The sequence below is a fragment of the Ovis aries genome, chromosome 3 (assembly GCF_016772045.2).
Source record: "Ovis aries strain OAR_USU_Benz2616 breed Rambouillet chromosome 3, ARS-UI_Ramb_v3.0, whole genome shotgun sequence".
NCBI classification, from domain to species: Eukaryota; Metazoa; Chordata; class Mammalia; order Artiodactyla; family Bovidae; genus Ovis; species Ovis aries.
In genome coordinates, this window is record NC_056056.1 from 82,344,615 (window position 1) to 82,358,750 (window position 14,136).

Sequence of the window (14,136 nt, forward strand, 5' to 3'; positions counted from 1 at the left end):
TTATTCCATAATTGTTTCTTACATCAATGCCATTATCATTATTTATGCTATTAAAACTTGAAGACCCTCCTTATTTCTTTACCTTATTACATAGGTATTTTAATTTTGTAAGTGAAATGAAATAAGAAACATAGGAAGTTGGCAATATTTTTAAAAAATGACATAATTCTAAAGGAAATGACCTTATATTTGAGATAGAGGATTGGGGAAAAAACTAAAAAAATTTAATGTTCAAAGGTTGGATAAATGAAATACTGACAAATTGCCTTTCAAAGATAATTTTGATTTGAATATTTCTAAAACTTGATTATATGCTCCCGTATTAAAATCAATGCTTTTTTTTTTTTCAAATGCTAAAGCAAATGATTCCTGAAGGGTCCACTTTGTTTTCCAGTATAGCTTAAAATTGAAAGGAAAATATTAGTGCAGTAAAGCATGTACTACTGTAATAGAATTTTCCCCTCCATTTACTGCAGTGGCATTGCTTGAATGGAGTGGTATGAAAGCCATATACACTATATTATTTTTATACATCTTAATAAAAATATCATACATTTTTTTTACCAGCTTTTTTCAAGATTGATGTATCTTGATCAATATGACATGAATCTTATTGAGAAATCACAGGCAAGATACAAGATAAACACACTTTCAACTTAAAGTACAGTTTCTCCTGGTAAACAGTTTGCAATGACTAATCTGTAGGCACCTTAATTACTCCATAGAATCCATGTACTAGGTTGGGATGGCACCAGGCTTCCTGCTCATCCACGTCCGTCTGCCCACTCGGTTGATGCCTCTGCTTCATAATATGCTAATATCCTCCTCCACATCTCCACTTTGGAAGCATTCTTTGAATATGCTCCTTTAAAAATAGTTTGTTTATTTATCTACGTTTGGCCGTGCTGGGTCTTCGCTGCCGTGTGGAGTTTTCTTTGGCTGCGGCGAGTGGGGGCTGCTCTCTAGTTGTGCTTGTGGGCCTCTCATTGTGGTGGCTTTTCTTACAGGCTCTAGGGCTTTGGTAGTTGTAGCAGGTAGGCGCAGTAGCTTCGGTTCTTGGACTCTAGAGCACAGGCTTAATAGCTGTGGCACACAGGCTTAGTTGCTCCACGTCATGTGCGATCTTCCCTACCAGGGATCGAATACCACTGAGGCACCAGGGAAGCCCCTGAATATTCTCATTTTTGCAGCTGCTATGCAGTTGGGATTTTTTTTTTTTTTTTTTGTGAGCATGTCTAGAGCTTAATTAACCTTTATTACTTTGAAATCTGTATTCATGCTTAAGTGTATGTCTTTCTGCTTTTGAATTTTCAGAGACGCACATTTGGATAACAATGGGAGCATTTGGGAAAATCAAATAATTATCCCAGCTTGGCCACTACGAAGTTGCATAATTGCTAGCAAATTATTCTACTTCGCTGAATCTCTATTTTACTGTCGGGAGCTGACAGCAATTACCACTATTTACCTCCAAGTAGATTATTCGTTTTGATATTTGTCTTTTAAAATGGTAGAAAAGAGGATTATGGCTGATAAGAAGACTATAAAAAGGACAATGTGATGTGGAGCTTTGCATCAGGAAAGCTGGGTGTGAATCTAGGTTCTATCATTTATTGGTTTAAAATCTTACACAAGTTATTTAATCTCCAGGCCTGTTTCTTCAAATATGGAATAGAATAATCTTACCACTATCACAGGATTGTTATGAGGATGAAATAAAATGCCTAGCACAGAAGTGGTCTATAGGAAGAGCTCAATAAATATTTGTTAACTCAAGAAATTAGATGTAAAACTTAAATTCCCCTGCAAATGGCATAGAGCCGTGTGGAGAGTGACACCACCCTATAAATTGACCACCCTATAAATAGTTATCTCTTTGTTGATCCAAGGTGATTCATATTTATGGTGAATAAAGAATTCTGATTTAATTCTATCATTTCACTGTCATTAAGAGTGGAGAAAGAAAGAAGGACGGATCTTTTGATTGGTATAATTACAAGAAACCCAGAAGTCAGAAGTCCTGCCAAGTCATTTTCTGCTCCAAACCTGCTGATAGAATTCATTCTGTTTGGAATAAAATCTGAAGTCTTTACTGTGGACTACAAGTCCCTGTAAGTCCCTGGATGGTGGATTAGCTTCCTCTCTCTCCTCCTTACTCCCTCTAATCCAGTTCCACATGTCTTCTTGCTGATTTGGACCACTGAGCTCATTCCCATCTGAAGCCCTTTACCATCCCCTGCATGGAACATCTTTTCCCCTTTTCCCGGATTTTTGTGTAGCTGAATCATTTCCATCATCCCAGTGATTCCTTTAGGATCACTTCCTCAGTAAGAATAAGATAGTGTAAGATAGTCCCTTCCTCGACCAACCCTGTTTGTTACCTTCTATCCCATGAATCTGCATATTTTCCTTATACAATAATAAATATATCAGACAGCACTTATCATCTTCTAACATTGTCTACGTATAGATTCCTTGTTGTGCCCGATGCTTTGTGACCCCATGGACTGCAGCCCACCAGGCTCCGCTGTTGATGGCATTTCCCAGGCAAGAATACTGGAGTGGGTTGCCATGTCTTCCTCCAGGGTATCTTCCCGACCCAGGGATTGAACCTGTGTCTCCTGCATTGCAAGTGGATTCTTTACCACTGAGCCACCAGGGAAACATAGATTTCTTATTCATTATTTGTCTCTCTCACTGAAATATAAACATCCGAGAGTGCAGAGGATATTGTTTTGCTCATTGCTATTCCTCGTGTCTAGAACAGAGCTCAGTACAACAGGTCCTCAAAAATATTTGTTGCAGCAATGCATTACTGTGTGGATTGACCTTACTATTTCGACAATATTATTTACTACTGACCTGTGTTTTAATGCTTTTTCATTAAAGCATTAAAAGGTTCAAATCTTATGGACTCAGAGGTAGAAACACTTAGCTAGCTGCAATTGAGAGCTTGATGAAGGAAGATACTTTTAGAAATACTGAATTTCCTGTTGGTAAAGAGAATGGGCTTATAGGAGGGAGGTGTTGACTTGGGACTGAAGATCACTTTAGGTGCCAAGAACCGTCAGGAAATTGGAAAGGTCATGATGATTTTTACCACAGAACTAAGGATGCTGTGACAGGCTGTGGGACAGAGAGAGGAGTAATCCTGCTAGTCATTTTAAGAGTGAAGGCTGGAGACTAGGATGAACTATAGTAAGAAATGGTGAATATATATATTTGAAACATTCATTCATTTGGCTGCCACCAGGTCTTATTTGTGGCATGCAGGATCTTCAGTTGTGGTGTGTGAACTCTCAGTCGTGGCATGTGGGATCTAGTTCCCTGACCAGGGATTGAACTTGGGACCCCTACAGTGGAAGCATAGCGTTTTTACCACTGGACCACCAGGGAAATCCCTCGGTAAATATGTTTTGTTCATGAAAGCTGGGGACAGATCTGCCCACCATGATCCCTAATGCCATCATGCTGACCCATAGAGTGACCTTGTGATCCTCTCCTGTGTGTGGACATTGTCTGCCTACATTCTTTCCTCTTTCCACCCTTGTGCCCTTCCATCCCTATTTTTTTCTAAAGCCTTTATCTGTGACCATGTTATTTTCTTCTTTTATGATATTTTATTATTTTATTTTAAATTTGTTTAAACATTTCAATTTCTTGGCAAAGTAATATATGCCTAGGATAATTCAAATCATATAGAAGAGGTTCTGATTCTCTTCTATAAAGAGCAACTGGTTTCCACCCCATGTGTCACTTTCCCTCGCTTGTTTCCTTGAGGCCAACTCCTTTATTTATATTTTCAGTCCTTCTGATGTTTACGGTCAAAACAATAAAGTAGTCCTATCTAACAGAAATGTAATGTGAGCCACATCTATAAATTCTAAATTATCTAGTAGCCACATTAAAAAAGCAAAACACACATACAAAGCTGATTTTAGGAATATATCTTATTTAACCTAGTATATCCAAAATATTATCACTTCAACATGTAATTCTTTTATTAATGAGATATTTTACGTTTTTATATTATTTTCAAAATTTGTGGTGTAAATTATACCTACAGCATAAGTTGTGGCGTAACTTATACCTTAAGTTGCAATAGACACATTTTAAGCGCTCAGTCTGGAGAAGGAGATGGTAAGCTACTGCAATATTCTTGCCTGGTGAATCTCATGGACAGAGGAGCCTGGTGGGCTATGGTCCATAGGGTTGGAAAGAGCTGGACACGACTGAAGTGACTTAGCATTCATGCAAGTGCTCAATAGCCGCACGTGGCTGGTCTGCTATATTGAACACCGATGCTCCAGATAATGTATACCAGATGGTATTTTTTGATTTATAATACAGTACATATTTATTTTTCATGATATATATAATTGCTCTTTGATTTGAAAGATAAAGTTGCTTAAACACTGCTTGTTTCTCCTGTTCTCTTCCTAGTGTTTATAGAAACATACACACACACAAACGTACAGCTGTGTATCTGTATATATGTATGTAATTTATACTTACAATTTCAGGTCTTCTATTGGTTAACTTTTATAAATTTAAGTAATATGTAAATTTCTGATTCTTCAGCTTCAGTAATAGCTCAGTTATGTCTCTTGACCCCTCACCTTCTACCACATTCTGCACATTTCTGTCCTTTCTCTTGGCTCCATCTTTTGTCAGCCACTCTTCAGTAGAGCTCGGTTTGTAAATATTAACAACTGATTCTGCAACTGGGTGTTTTAATCCTGCTAGAAAATTATATAGACAGGGAGGGAATCTCTGTGTAATTTTGATTAATATTGATGGAGATATAGGCAACCATCTGAGAGCTGAAAAGGCATTCCCTTTCTGTAGGCCAATAAATTATGTAGTAATGGTTTTTGATAATGGAATGAAGTATCAGATGTGAATCTGAATTGGGACTTTTATTATTTTATGAGGCCATTCTTCGAGATTAAATATAGTAAGGAAATAGATTCACATTTGACATGTAAATGATTCTTCCTCCTGCTGAAGACAGCTGGTTCTTTATGGGTCAGGGTTATGTTCTGCAGAAGACCAAATGCCAGAGGTCCAGAGTCAAAGGAAACATAGAATTGGAAATGGCATGTGTGTTTTAGTAATATTGGGGGCTAATGTTGTTCACAGAAAAGAGTATTTGCAGGTACTTTTGTGTTTAAAATTAGAATTTGATATATTAAAATTATAAAATAAAAAGTTTTAAAATTGAGCTATTACAGTCTGATCTAAAACTCTTACTTACTATTACTCTATTTATAAATCTAGTAAATGTTACCAGTCACTCTTAATTGAGTTTATTAATTAACTTGATTAATTATAGTCCTTTAAATATTTTAAACTTTAATGGATTTTCTCTTCTTAGAACTAAATGTCTATAACAAGTAAATTATTTCAAGGTACTTAAATTCTCTGGTTAGTTTAATAAATAAAATTTATAAATATGGTAGTTCTCAAGTTTTTCTAATATATTTTAATAGTATATACAAACATAGGCAAATTCATTTATACCTTTTAACTTAAACTCTAAGTTTGAAGCTCAGTTATTCAATTACATATTTTATTTGATTATATATTTTAATCTGTAAGTTGCTTTGAAGTGCCAGATTTTCTAAGCAATTAAAAAATATTGAGACCATGGTTTTGATTACTGTATCATCTCTATTTCTTGTCTCATTATTCTGGGCATTAAAAAATCCTTAGCCACTGAGGACAGGGTCACCATCCTGAGCAGACTGTGGTTACTTTTCTGGCTAAGAAGGCTAGGAAGGGTAACTGGCTAGAGATTTGGAGCTGGGGCTACAGTTATTCAAAGAGGTTTTCCTTATGGCCACGTGAGTCTTGCCCAAGACCCTTTTCCATCAGTGTTATCTTTTTTTTTTTTTTTTGCAGCCTAATTGCCTGGAGTCCGAGTTAAGACCTTCTTGATTCTTATGTGACATATTTCAGTTTTATTATTTTATGTAGGTAGATGAAATTCTATAATTCCTACCCAGGTTGCTTTATCACTAGATGGGAATCAATTAACCAATTCAAGGTTCACATCTATCCTTAATTCTTTTCTTCATCTCTCCTAACTGGCAGAGCTGGGACACCTAGGAATTATTTAAAAAAATATTTATCTATTTTAATTGAAGGATAATTCAGTTCAGTTCAGTTCAGTTCAGTCGCTCAGTCGTGTCTGACTCCTTGTGACCCCATGAATCACAGCACGCCTGCCTCCGTGTTCATCACCATCTCCCGGAGTTCACTCAGACTCACGTCCATCGAGTCCATGATGCCATCTAGCCATCTCAACCTCGGCCGTCCCCTTCTCCTCCTGCCCCAAATCCCTCCCAGCATCAGAGTCTTTTCCAATGAGTCAACTCTTCTCATGAGGTGGCCAAAGTACTGGGGTTTCAGCTTTAGCATCATTCCTTCCAAAGAAATCCCAGGGTTGATCTCCTTCAGAATGGACTGGTTGGATCTCCTTGCAGTCCAAGGGACTCTCAAGAGTCTTCTCCAAAACCACAGTTCAAAAGCATCAATTCTTTGGCAGTCAGCCTTCTTCATAGTCCAACTCTCACATCCATACATGACCACATGAAAAACCATAGCCTTGACTAGATGGACCTTAGTTGGCAAAGTAATGTCTCTGCTTTTGAATATACTATCTAGGTTGGTCATAACTTTTCTTCCAAAGAGTAAGTGTCTTTTAATTTCATGGCTGCAGTCACCATCAGCAGTGATTTTGGAGCCCCCCCAAAATAAAGTCTGACACTGTTTCCACTGTTTCCCCATCTATTTCCCATGAAATGATGGGACTGGATGCCATGATCTTCGTTTTCTGAATGTTGAGCTTTAAGCCAACTTTTTCATTCTCCTCTTTTACTTTCATCAAGAGGCTCTTTAGCTCCTCTTCACTTTCTGCCATAAGGGTGGTGTCATCTGCATATCTGAGGTTATTGATATTTCTCCCGGCAATCTTGCTTCCAGCTTGTGTTTCTTCCAGTCTAGCGTTTCTCATGATGTACTCTGCATATAAGTTAAATAAGCAGGGTGACAATATACAGCCTTGATGTACTCCTTTTCCTATTTGGAACCAGTCTGTTGTTCCATGTCCAGTTCGAACTGTTGCTTCCTGACCTGCATACAGATTTCTCAGGAGGCAGGTCAGGTGGTCTGGTATTCCCATCTCTTTCAGAGTTTTCCACAGTTTATTGTGATCCACACAGTCAAAGGCTTTGGCATAGTCAATAAAGCAGAAATAGATGTTTTTCTGGAACTTTCTTGCTTTTTCCATGATCCAGTGTATGTTGGCAATTTGATCTCTGATTCCTCTGCCTTTTCTAAAACCAGCTTGAACATCAGGGAATGCACGGTTCACATATTGCTGAAGCCTGGCTTGGAGAATTTTGAGCATGACTTTACTAGTGTGTGAGATGAGTGCAACTGTGTGGTAGTTTGAGCATTCTTTGGCATTGCCTTTCTTTGGGGTTGGAATGAAAACTGACCTTTTCCAGTCCTGTGGCCACTGCTGAGTTTTCCAAATTTGCTGGCATATTGAGTGCAGTACTTTCACAGCATCATCTTTCAGGATTTGAAATAGCTCAACTGGAATTCCGTCACCTCTACTAGCTTTGTTTGTAGTGATGCTTTCTAAGGCCCACTTGACTTCACATTCCAGGATGTCTGGCTCTAGATGGGTGATCCCACCATCGTGATTATCCGGGTCATGAAGATCTTTTTTGTACAGTTCTTCTATGTATTCTTGCCATCTCTTCTTAATATCTTCTGCTTCTGTTACGTCCATACCATTTCTGTCCTTTATTGAGCCCATCTTTGCATGAAATGTTCCCTTGGTATCTCTAATTTTCATGAAGAAATCTCTAGTCTTTCCCATTCTGTTGTTTTCCTCTATTTCTTTGCATTGATCGCTGAGGAAGGCTTTCTTATCTCTCCTTGCTATTCTTTGGAACTCTGTATTCAGAGGCTTATATCTTTCCTTTTCTCCTTTGCTTTTTGCCTCTCTTCTTTTCACAGCTATTTGTAAGGCCTCCCCAGACAGCCATTTTGCTTTTTTGCTTTTCTTTTCCATGGGGATGATCTTGATCCCTGTCTCCTGTACAATGCCTCGAACCTCATTCCATAGTTCATCAGCACTCTGTCTATCAGATCTAGTCCCTTAAATCTATTTCTCACTTCCAATGTATAATCGTTAGGGATTTGATTTAGGTCATACATGAATGGTCTAGCGGTTTTCCCTACTTTCTTCAATTTAAGTCTGAATTTGACAATAAGGAGTTCATGATCTGAGCCACAGTCAGCTCCTGGTCTTGTTTTTGTTGACTGTATAGAGCTTCTCCATCTTTGGCTGCATAGAATATAATCAATCTGATTTCGGTGTTGACCATCTGGTGATGTCCATGTGTAGAGTCTTCTCTTGTGTTGTTGGAAGAGGGTATTTGCTATGACCAGTGCATTTTCTTGGCAAAGCTCTATTAGTCTTTGCCATGCTTCATTCCGCATTCCAAGGCCAAATTTGCCTGTTACTCCATGTGTTTCTTGACTTCCTACTTTTGCATTCCAGTCCCCTAGAATGAAAAGGACATCTTTTTTGGGTGTTAGTTCTAAAAGGTCTTGTAGGTCTTCATAAAACCGTTCAACTTCAGTTTCTTCAGCATTTCTGGTTGGGGTATAGACTTGGATAACTGTGATATTGAATGGTTTGCCTTGGAGACGAACAGAGATCATTCTGCCGTTTTTGAGATTGCATCTAAGTACTGCATTTCGGACTCTTTTGTTGACCATGATGGCTACTCCATTTCTTCTGAGGGATTCCTGCCCGCAGTCGTAGATATAACGGTCAACTGAGTTAAATTCACCCATTCCAGTCCATTTTAGTTTGCTGATTCCTAGAATGTCGACGTTCACCCTTGCCATCTCTTGTTTGACCACTTCCAATTTGCCTTGATTCATGGATCTGACATTCCAGGTTCCTATGCAATTTGCTCTTTATAGGATCAGATCTTGCTTCTATCACCAATCACATCCACAACTGGGTATTGTTTTTGCTTTGGCTCCATCCCTTCATTCTTTCTGGAGTTATTTCTCCACTGATCTCCATTAACATATTGGGCACCTAATGACCTGGGGAGTTTCTCTTTTGGTATCCTATCTTTTTTTTGCCTTTTCATACTGTTTTGGGGTTCTCAAGGCAAGAATACTGAAGTGGCTTGCCAGTCCCTTTTCCAGTGGACCACATTCTGTCAGACCTCTCCACCATGACCTGCCGGTCTTGGGTTGCCCCGCAGGCATGGCTTGGTTTCATTGAGTTAGACAAGGCTGTGGTCCTAGTGTGATTAGATTGACTAGTTTTCTGTGAGTATGGTTTCAGTGTGTCTGCCCTCTGATGCCCTCTTGCAACACCTACCATCTTACTTGGGTTTCTCATACCTTGGGTGTGGGGTATCTCTTCACGGCTGCTCCAGCAAAGCACAGCCGCTGCTCTTTACCTTGGACGAGGGGTATCTCCTTACCACCGCTGTTCCTGACCTTCAACATGGGCTAGCTGCTCTAGGCCCTCCTTCACCTGCGCAGCCATTGCTGCTCGGGTTGCTCCTCTCGGCCGCCGGCCCTGGCCTCGGGCGTGGGTGGCTCCTTCCAGCTGCTGCCTCTGGCCTCGGGCTCGGGATGGCTCCTCAGGGTCAACGCCCCTGGCCTCGGGTGCGAGGTGGCTTTTCCCGGCAGCCTCTGACCTCGGACGCGGGGTGTCTCCTCCCAAATGCCCCTGACTTCGGACGCGGGGTGTCTCCTCCCAACCTCCCCGACCTAGGACGTGGGATAGCTCCTCCCGGCCACCGCCCCTGACCTCGGATGCGGGGTAGCTCCTCTTGGCCGCCGCCCCTGACCTCGCACAATGGGTGTCTCCTCCCAGCTGCTACTGACCTCGGACGCAGGGTGTCTCCTCCTGGCTGCCACTGACCTCGGACATAGGGTAGCTCCTTTTGCCACCTGCGATTAGTGCGCCGGCTCTCGCAGCCGCCTGAGCATAGCATAATTACTTTACAATATTGTGGTGGTTTTCCCCATACATTGACATGAATCAGTCATGGGTGTACATGTGTCCCTCCGTCCTGAATGCCCCTTCCTCCTCCCTCCCCATCCCATCCCTCTGGGTTGTCCCAGTGCAGCAGCTCTGAGTGCCCTGTTTCATGCATTGAACCTTCAATCTGTTTCACATACGGTAATATACATGTTTCAATGCTATTCTTTCAAATCGTCTCATCCTCGCCTTCTCTCATAGAGTCCAAAAGTCTGTTCTTTTTATCTGTGTCTCTTTTGCTGTCTCACATATAGGGTCATCGTTACCTTCTTTCTAAATTCCATATATATGCAGTAATATACTGTATTGATGTTTTTCTTTCTGACTTACTTCACTCTGTATAATAGGCTCCAGTTTCACCAGTCTCATTAGAACTGACTCAAATGTGTTCTTTTTAATAGCTGAGTAATATTCCATTGTGTATGTACCACAGCTACCTTTTCCATTCGTCTGCCAATGGACATCTAGGTTGCTTCCATGTCCTAGCTATTGTAAACAGTGCTGCAATGAACATTGGGGTTCACATGTTTCTTTCATTTCTAGTCTTCTCAGTGTGTATTCCCAGCAGTGGGATTGCTGGGTCACACGGCAGTTTCACTTCCAGTTTTTTAAGGAATCTCCACACTGTTCTCCATAGTGGCTGTACTAGTTTGCATGCCCACCAATAGTGTAAGAGGGTTCCCTTTTCTCCATACCCTTTCAAGCATTTATTGTTTGTAACCTTTTTGATAGCAGCCATTCTGACTGGTGTGAGATGGTACCTCACTGCGGATTTGATTTGCATTTTTCTGATAATGAGTGATGTTGAGCATCTTTTCAGACACATAGGAATTTAAGTGGATTCTATACATCTGACATCTTTACCTGGCTCTTCAGTTACCAGACTAAGGCCTTGCTAATGTACAGGAGATAGTGGTTTGTTTTTGGTAAATACTTCAGGAGTCATGATTTTCTTTGTAGATCATGAAAGTGACCATTGTGCTGGGAAAGACTGAAGGCAAAAGGAGAAGAGAGTGGCAGAGGATGCTGGGACCATTGTGTAGGAACTTGCAGTAGAACTTTCAAGTCAAAAGAGCTGCCATTCCACTGAACTGGAAGCCTCTAAGAAGGATGAGCTCCTAGAACTTCAAATGCATGATCAGGGGCTGGAGGAACACAGTCATGGAATACCTGCTTTGGGGGAAGGTGGGACTTTTTAGCTTCCACAGTCCTTTATTCTCTCATAAACAAGGGTGAAAAAATCTTATTTTTCAGACTCTTTCCCTATTAACCCAGCATATACTCTTATTTATAACTTCTTGGGTAACTAATGTGTGCCAGGTCACGGGATGTTTTAATCTCTGTGGAGTAGAAGTTCCTTCCGTTGCTGTCCTAAGATGTTTACCTATAATCTACTAATCACTACTTCTTGTTGAAGAGAAAATAGCTAATCTCCCTGGTCAGCGTCTGAAATATTCCTTGGGTCACACTTTCCCAGGGGGTAGAGTTATATAGCCTTGACTAGACAGACCTTTGTTGGCAAAGTAATATCTCTGCTTTTCAATATATCTAGGTTGGTCACGACTTTCCTTCCAAAGAGTAAGCATCTTTTAATTTCATGGCTGCAATCACCATCTGCAGTGATTTTGGAGCCCAAGAAAGCTGAGCACCAAAGAATTGATGCTTTTGAACTGTGGTGTTGGAGAACACTCTTGAGAGTCCCTTGGACTGCAAGGAGATCCAACCAGTCCATTCTGAAGGAGATCAGTCCTGGGTATTCTTTGGAAGGACTGATGCTGAAGCTGAAACTCCAATACTTTGGCCACCTCATGCAAAGAGTTGACTCACTGGAAAAGACCCTGATGCTGGGAGGGATTGGGGGCAGGAGAAGAAGGGGATGACAGAGGATGAGATGGCTGGATGGCATCACCGACTTGATGTACATGAATTTGAGTGAACTCCGGGAGTTGGTGATGGACAGGGAGGCCTGGCGTGCTGTGATTCATGGTGTCGCAAAGAGTTGGACACGACTGAGTGACTGAACTGAACTGAGAGTTATATGGGACTCTGAAATGCTTTCTTTTCCTCTCTGTACCTTCCCTTTCTGCACTCTGCACCCACGGGCTTCTCCCCTGTCCCTCCGGTTGAGTAAGGCAGGCTGGGCACACTGTTCAGGCAGTTTGGTATGCAGACTCAGACTCTGCTCAGACAGCTGGTCATTCTCAAGTTCAAAGGCCAGGGAGAAGAAAGAGCCTTGCTTGAGGTCTTTACCTTCTTCTTCAGTCCACCTAGTAGAGTTGGGGTTTTGGGCATTTGTTCAACTTTGATAAAATTAGCCTTTGTTTCTCATTTTGCTATTGGTTCTTGTGGGTATGTTTCTTTTGGTTGAGGATCTCAGAGTGATAGATGGAGAATAGAAGGATTTAAAACTCTGTTCCTATGAGTCCTCATATTGAGAAAGATTTAGTAACATGCTTTGCTGCTGTTGTTGTTCATTTGCTAAGTTGTGTCCTACCCTTTGTGATCCTATGGACTATAGCAGGCTTCCCTGTCTTCCACTGTTTCCCGGAGTTTGCTCAAATTCACGTCCATTGAGTCAGTGATGCTATCTAATCATCTCATTCTCTGCTGCCCTCTTCTCCTTTTGTCTTTATCTTTCCCGGCATCTTTTCCAATGAGTTGGCTCTTTGCTTCAGGTGGCCAAAGTATTGGAGCTTCAGCTTCAGCATCAGTCCTTCCAATGAATATTCTGGGTTGATTTCCTTTAGGACTGACTGGTTTGATCTCCTTGCAGTCCAAGGGACTCTCAAGAGTCTTCTCCAACACCACAATTCAAAAGCGTCAATTTTTCAGTGCTTGATCTTCTTTATGGTCCAACTCTCACATCTGTACATGACTACTGGTAACAAGCCTAGGTTACATAAACTAATCAATAGTTAAAATAGGGTTTGAAATAGACTTGTCTCCCAAACCAGGGTGCATTTCACACTGCCTCATGGCTCCTGAACTAGTGCAGGTTTTGAACCACAGAGGAGTGATCACGGTACTTCCTGTGGCTGCTACTTCTTACGGGACGCAGGTCACACTGTAGACATCTACTCACTCACTGGTTCACAACCTTTTGAATCTCAAGACTTCTTTACACTCTTAAAGTGACTGAGGATTCCAAAAAACTTCTGTTTGTATAGGTTGTATCTTTTGACATTTACTCTGTAAGAAATTAACACTGCAACTTCTGTAACACTTGATGTTCTTTTCATTGGCTGATCTTGGTGGCCTGATTTCGACCCTACCAATCTCTGTCCCTGTTATAGCATCTCACCTCGGGGTTGTGGTGTGTATATGGACACACACATGGGCATTAACTATGCATACTGCCCATGACATTTGCTTCTTGGCATTCTGGGGACATGTGAGCAGATGGGAGTATGGCTTAACAATCTGTTCAGGTTGTGCCTTCATGCACTATGCATATATATATATATATATACTTTTTACTTGAGAGGGTGCCATTTAAAAATTTTGCTTAAGGATGCTTTGTGTGTTAGAGGCAGCTCTGAAGTAGTGTGATTAGACTCGCTTTTTTGGAAAGATGACTGTGACATCAGTATGTATTGAATGATTTGGAATGGGGAGGGGTAAGAATCAGGCAGTTCAGTTAAAAGGAATCTAGCTCAGAAAAATTAAATTCAGATGACTTACGCTTGTAAAGTGACCTATATTGCTGAACCTTTCCTGCAGGCTTGTCAAATTGCTAATATGGAACATAAAGTTGAGGATTCCCTGACAATTCTACGTTTACTTTCTTAACCTTAAGTTTACATTACCTTTAGCTTTCCCATTTAACCACATTATAATTTATTACCCCCAATTTTCCCCATAGTTAATCTATTAGTTATTAGCCCTCAGGGACTTTTGGTGCTTTAGAACTGCTTTGGAGTCTTAAAGACATTTTGCTTGTTTTAGTTTCTTACTCAGAGGGAAACATGGCCAGTTCGGTGGTACCACTTCCCTCCAGTGACCTTCACAGGCTCAGTGATTGATCTGAGGATGAATGAAAT

At 40.8% G+C, this 14,136-nt stretch overlaps 1 non-coding gene across 1 annotated transcript; it reads right to left on the reverse strand.

The window, feature by feature from the left end:
* Window positions 1-3,323: 3,323 nt before the first annotated feature.
* TRNAG-UCC (transfer RNA glycine (anticodon UCC)) lies at window positions 3,324-3,396 on the reverse strand. The gene has a single exon. It is a non-coding gene; the product is annotated as a tRNA-Gly (tRNA).
* Between the last annotated feature and the right edge of the window lie 10,740 nt (window positions 3,397-14,136).